The sequence below is a fragment of the Mustela erminea genome, chromosome 5 (assembly GCF_009829155.1).
Source record: "Mustela erminea isolate mMusErm1 chromosome 5, mMusErm1.Pri, whole genome shotgun sequence".
NCBI classification, from domain to species: domain Eukaryota; kingdom Metazoa; phylum Chordata; class Mammalia; order Carnivora; family Mustelidae; genus Mustela; species Mustela erminea.
The window spans coordinates 98,592,286-98,598,605 of record NC_045618.1 but is presented as its reverse complement, the minus strand read 5'-3'; the positions used below and the strand labels follow the sequence as shown (position 1 = coordinate 98,598,605).

Sequence of the window (6,320 nt, the reverse complement as noted above, 5' to 3'; positions counted from 1 at the left end):
TTAGGCTTCTCTGTGTTTTAGAATTTTAACTCTTTATGATGTTGTGATAAGTAGGTAAGCAGGGGGAAGCCACCATAACTATTTCTTCCTGGAGAGTGAAAAAGATAAAGGTTCTTAGTTGTTCTAGACAATTTAGGCCCATGTTAATAGAAATGGATAATCTTAATGCCTAAATAACATTAAGTATTTATACTTTATGTTTATTAAATATGTTTAGGAATTTCTCAAGCCTGTAAAAGCCAAGTGAGTTTAAAAAGCAGGCTTTAGTAGTATTTACCATCAAAGAAGCAGAAATCCCTTGAAATTAGAATAAATAGACAGGAGGCAGCTACTCACTGAAGCCTGAGATTGCAGTGATACAATCAACTGTATTTGTTTTTTTAATTTTATTTTTAAAATTTTTAAAATATTTTATTTCTTTGAGAGAGAGAGAGAGAGAGAGAACAAGCAGGGGAGTGGCAGGCAGAGGGATAAGCAAGGAGCCTATGTGGGACTTGATCCCAGGATCCTGGGATCATAATCTGAGCTGAAGGCAGATGTTTAACTGGCTGAGCCACCCAGGGGCCCCCATATTTGTCTTTTTAGACATCCAGGAGTTGAGTTGAATAATCCTCATTCTGTGAGGTCAGTGAGAGAAGTTTGTCAGCAGCATTAACTCAACTTTCTCTGTAAGTTATCCCGTCATCCTGTCAGGAGGGCTGGGTGAGGTGCAGCTTCCGTAACAAACAGCCCTTAACTTTTTGTGACTTAATATAACAAAAGGTTATATCTTGCCCATGCCATGTGACCAGTGAGAACTGACGGGAGAGCCCTGTGTATGGTTACTTAAACCCAGGCTGGTGGAGATTTCAACTTATTATGAGCTTCCTGACCCCTAGAACTGGCAAATAAAGTTCTGCTGGGTCTCACCCTGGCAATTAAATGCTTCAGCCTTGAAGAGACTTACAACAGTTCTGCTGACATTTCATTAGCCAAAGTGAGATACATGCCCACACTTAGTTTAAGGGGCCAGAGAAACATAGTCCCACCAAAGGTCTGGGGAGAGGTAGAGGACTGATGATATAATTATACCATAGGGGCCCATTCAGCTGGTAAGATATTATCTATAATATTTTCTTCTTTGTATTTTTAATAAATGAAACAGGAGAATGATATTTCCCATGACAAATGATTGATTTTTATTTAAAAGACCAAGTAGGTTATTTTGAAACACCTTCCTTTACTGCTTCTGCACTTGAGCTCATACCCATTTATTTATTTACGAAACGCCCAGGAAACTTACTTAGGTATTGAAATGAATTGTTAGTTTTCTAACCACTAGAGTCTGAATGACTCTTTGCCTATAGGTTTTCTTCTAGAATTTTTTTGTTGTTGTCTTCAATGACTTGTGAGTCTCTCACAGAAAAACAAAAACACACCTGTACACAGCAAGACAATTTGTACCTCAAATCTAAAAACTCTAGCTTATTGAACTTACACTATGTGGGAAGCACATTATGGGTACTTCACCCAATTTGTCTCTTTTGATCTCCCCAGAAATTTTGGGCAATAGATGCCGTGGTCCCTATTTAGAGATGTGGAAACGGAGACTCATAATAGTTAATCAACTAGCTCAGAGACACACAATTTACGGAGCTGGGATTTGATCCAAGTCAATTTGACGGCACATCCCAGCCTCTGTTCATTGTAATTTGCAGCTTCCATGTACCCATAATAACTCTGTAACAAAACAACTTTTATCATCACTCTGGGCTTCTGGATTTGCTATGAATGTTATATGCACAGAAAGACCTTCTATAATGTTGCCAGCCTGACCGCAGCCCTCAAGCTGCGTGGCAGAAGGGGGGGAAGCATGATTTGATAGTCAAGAGTAGAGATTTTGAAACCAGCCTGTCCGGCAGTTAACTGCTCCCAGACTCAGTTTCTTCCTCTGTAAAATGGGGAGAATAAGAGTATTGTATCTACCTAAGCACTTACAAGGCCTGAGTTATTATTTGTAAAATGCTTAGAATGATACATAGGACAGAGGGTTATATGATTGCTTTACATGAATAATATCTGTGGCTCTTTGTCATGAGGGCACATAGTTGTGCAGGCTGATGATAGTTAGTTGACAATGAGGTTCAGTGTGACTACAAAGGCCTGGGATATGTTTGCCTTAGACCGGAGAAACGGTTTTCAGGGGAGTTGTATGGGTTCTTTGGAGTCATGGAGAGGAGAGGCAAGTGGTCAAGGCCACTTCTATTGAAGAGAGACTGAGTTTTGGTTTGGGGGCTTTTTGACTTCTATCAGTTGAGGGCAGAATATGCACTTTCAGAGCGTGGGCAGATGGCTTCTTTCTTTCGCTGGACGTCCGATGAGGCAGGTGCTACTCGAACAGTGAGCATTGCGATATCAGAGTTCTTTCCTAAGTCCATGGCCACTGTCTTTTGACTGTTTTGTCCCTGAGGATGGCCTGCATAAAGCTAAGAATAGAAGGAGACAATGAACTTTTCTTATGCCAACCCAAAGTTCTTTTTTTTTTTTTTTTTCAAGATTTTTAATTTTTAAGTATCTCTACACCCAATGTAGGGCTGGAACTCACAACCCCAAGACCAAAAGTCATGTCTGCACTGATGCAGCCAGCCAGGCTCTCCTGTCCTGAAATTTCTTAAAAAGTGAATTCTGGGGGGCGCCTGGGTGGCTCAGTGGGTTAAGCCTCTGCCTTCGGCTCGGGTCCTGGTCTCGGGGTCCTGGGATGGAGCCCTGCGTCGGGCTCTCTGCTCGGCAGGGAGCCTGCTTCTCTTCCTCTCTCTCTCTGCCTGCCTCTCTGCCTGCTTGTGATCTCTGTCTGTAATAAATAAATAAATAAAATCTTAAAAAAAAAAAAGTGAATTCTGGGATGATTTTGATGCCAGGGCTCTGGGGCTGGACATTTTGGGAGCTGGATTATAGTGCAGGACAGGCTGTGAGGACTTTTGCATACCTAAGGAAGGGAACTGACATTTATGAAAGAGCCAGCTTTGAGAGACACTGTCTTGGATTTATGTACATGATCTTAAAAGCTCATTACAGCAATCTTTCTCTCTCTTTTTTAGATAAAAAACCCCCAAGGCTTAGAATGATTAAAATACATGCTCAAGGCCACCTGGGTAGTAAAGAGAATGGGATACGGTGTGAGCTGTCCTTCACTCCCTTGACAGGGGGCAGTGGGAGGAGACGTGGAGGAGGAGTCAGCTCAACCATTTCTTTCCTTTTCTTTCCTTTCCTCTCCTTTCTTTCTTTCTTTTCTTTTCTTTCTTTCTTTCTTTTTTTTTTTTTTGCTCAATCATTTCTGTAAGTAGATTAATTTTACGTCAGGGGGTTGAAAGTGGAAAACCACTGGGGGGATGGAGTAGTTGTTACATTATTATTTTTTTAAACCAAAAGGATGGAAAAAATGAATATATCTGTCATTCAAAAAGAACTGAAGCACAGAACAATAAAAAATTCCCAAGACAGGATAGGGGTAAAAAAATCCAGAATATCTCTTTCAGGCAGGTGGCAGCTATCCAGTTTTGGACAAGAATAGAATAAAACTGTAATCTTCAATTACATTGTATGTAAGAACGTATAGAGGTGATCCACAGTAAGTCTCCATCCATTTTTTGGCTGTCCTTTTCCCTCACTCATTTCCTTAGATAAATTATACTCCAGACCAGATGTTGCTGAGTTGCTTAATTAAAACAGAAGATCATACCCAATTTAGGGACCTGGGGAGGATGTTTCGTTGCTTGGAAGAAGGTTAGGATTGAATTCTTGAGCGGAGGAACTCCCTGGGTCTCACTCCCTCATACATACCTTGTATGTTATGGGTTTTTAATGAATATTTGTGATGTTTGTGGGTCATACTAGCCGTTCTTGATGGTTTCACCACATGAAATAAAATAAAACCTTGTATTTAAATCACGTTTTTTGGAATTATGGACAGGATAGCTATTAGGTAAACCTCATAGTCAAGGACATGCAGCTGTGCAATTTGAAAGGCGCTTTATTATTTAGCAGAAATATTCTGATTGATGTTTTAACCCTTTTTATAGTGAAATTGGAGGTAATTTCCTATGTGTGACCTACATTTAATATATTTGATGTTGGCTTTTTTTTTTTTTTTTGTACATTTGTTCAATATGATGACCATCTGGATTTGTACTATTTTACTTCAGTGATTGAAACTAAAATATGACTACACTAAACCTTACATTACTAAACCACCACCACTACCACCACTGCCACCAACAGAACAAAAACATTTCATTATTCACTGGCTCATCTATGTGTGAAGAAAACACGGATTTGTTGAGAAATTATTATTTCACATTGGGAATAACATTTCAGGATAGTTGGTGAAATTTAAAGTCTGTCACTAGCAGGGCACTGGGGAGCCCAGGTGGTTAAGCAACCAACTCTTGGTTTCCACTCAGGTCGTGATCTTGGGCTTCTGGGATTGAGCCCTGCAGAGGGTTCCACACTCAGCACAGAGTCTGCTTGGATTCTTTCTCCCTCTCCCCCTGCCCCTCCCCCATGCTCTCTCTCTCAAATAAATGGATGGATCTTGAGAAAGTCTGTCACTAGATAATGAGGTATCTTTTATGTGTACAATAGTTTTTCAATACTGAAGTTAAACCTTACAAATATTTTTGGATCATCATGATTTTTTTACCCTTATTCATATTTATTTATTTTTTATTTAAAATTTTTTTTCCTATTTTAAATATTTAAAAATTTGTGGCAAAATACATATAACATAAAATTTACCCTCTTAATCATTTTTAGGTATACAATTCAGTTGTGTTAGCACGTTGTTGTGCAACCAGTGTACAAAACTCTTTTCATCTTGCAAAACTGGAACTCTATACTTACTAAAGAACTCCCATTCCACCCTATTTCCAGTCCCCAGCAGTTGGTCTACCATTCTACGGAGAAAGAAAGCATTCTACTTTCTGTCTCTATGAATTCAAGGTACTCTAGGTACCTCATAAAAGTGAAATCATGTAGTCTTTGTCTTTTTGTGATTGGCTTATTTCATAGAGCATAATGTCTTCAAGGTTCATATATGTGACAGGTGTCAGAATTTTCTTTTTTTCTAAGTCCGAATAATATTCCATTGTATGAATATACCACATTTTGTTTATCCATTCACCCATTTGTTGACACTTGGGTTGCCATTGCAAGAAAGGTTGCTATGAATATGGGTGTATAAATACCTTTGAGATCCTGCTTCCAGTTCTTTTGGGTATACACCTGGAAGTGAGATTTACGGATCACATGGTAATTCCATTTCTTGAGTAATTGCCATAGAATTTTCCATAGTTTTTTCTTATTCACTTTAAATTAAAAATTTTTACTTTTACCAAATTAATTCATGCACATAAAGTATTTGGACATATTTTTAGATCACAAATTTTGGTTAAGTAACCAAATAATGTAAGTAATCCTACTTACATTATTATGACTATTGTAAATATTTCACATTGCTGAGCCCATGTTTGCCAGACATAATATGATAGGCTTCCTTCCTTGTGCTAATTTTTTTTTCAGGTTGACTATAACATTCCAGGGTAATCAATGAAATTTAAAGTCAATAATTAAGTAATGAGCCCCTTCCAAGTTTATTTTTATTATTCCTGGAATTGTTACTATCTCATTTTTTTTTTTAATTTATTTGACAGAGATCACAAGTAGGCAGAGAGGCAGGCAGAGAGAGAGAGGAGGAAGCAGGCTCCCCGCTGAGCAGAGAGCCCGATGCAGGACTCGATCCCAGGACTCCGGGATCATGACCTGAGCTGAAGGCAGTGGCTTAACCCACTGAGCCACCCAGGCACCCCTACTATCTCATTTTTTATTGACTTTGTCTCTGTGCCTATTGCTGTATTTCCAAATTGCATCAATAGAGCTGTCTGATGCCAATCATTAACTTCTTCCAGAAGCTCAAGCACACATTCATCCTACCAGCTCCACAAGTTTCTTGAAAGCCTTATTTTCTTTTCACAGAGGGCATTTTATACAGATTTTACAAAGTTTCTCTCTTCCTTTCTTTGAAGTTTCCCATTTCCTTCAAGTGCTGCTTTTCTATTTGTTTCTGTGATCTCCCTCTTTCATACTGAAGTCTTTCCTCCGATTTCTAGTGATCCTTGCTTGTCTGTTCCCATGTAAATTTGAGGCACTGAAGGGCTGAGAGAAAACTCTGTATGTGTAAGGTAGACTTCTCCATAATGTAATCAGGTTGTAAGTGAACCTTATTTTTAAGGAAGCCTCACGAGATTAGGATCATTAGATCTTATTTTTCTCTGGGTCATTCAGTT

The 6,320-nt window shown here is 38.9% G+C and overlaps 1 pseudogene; it reads right to left on the bottom strand.

Annotated features, from left to right (window-relative positions):
- Window positions 1–2,288: 2,288 nt before the first annotated feature.
- Window positions 2,289–6,320, bottom strand: part of LOC116590211 — an 89,117-nt pseudogene continuing 85,085 nt past the window's right edge.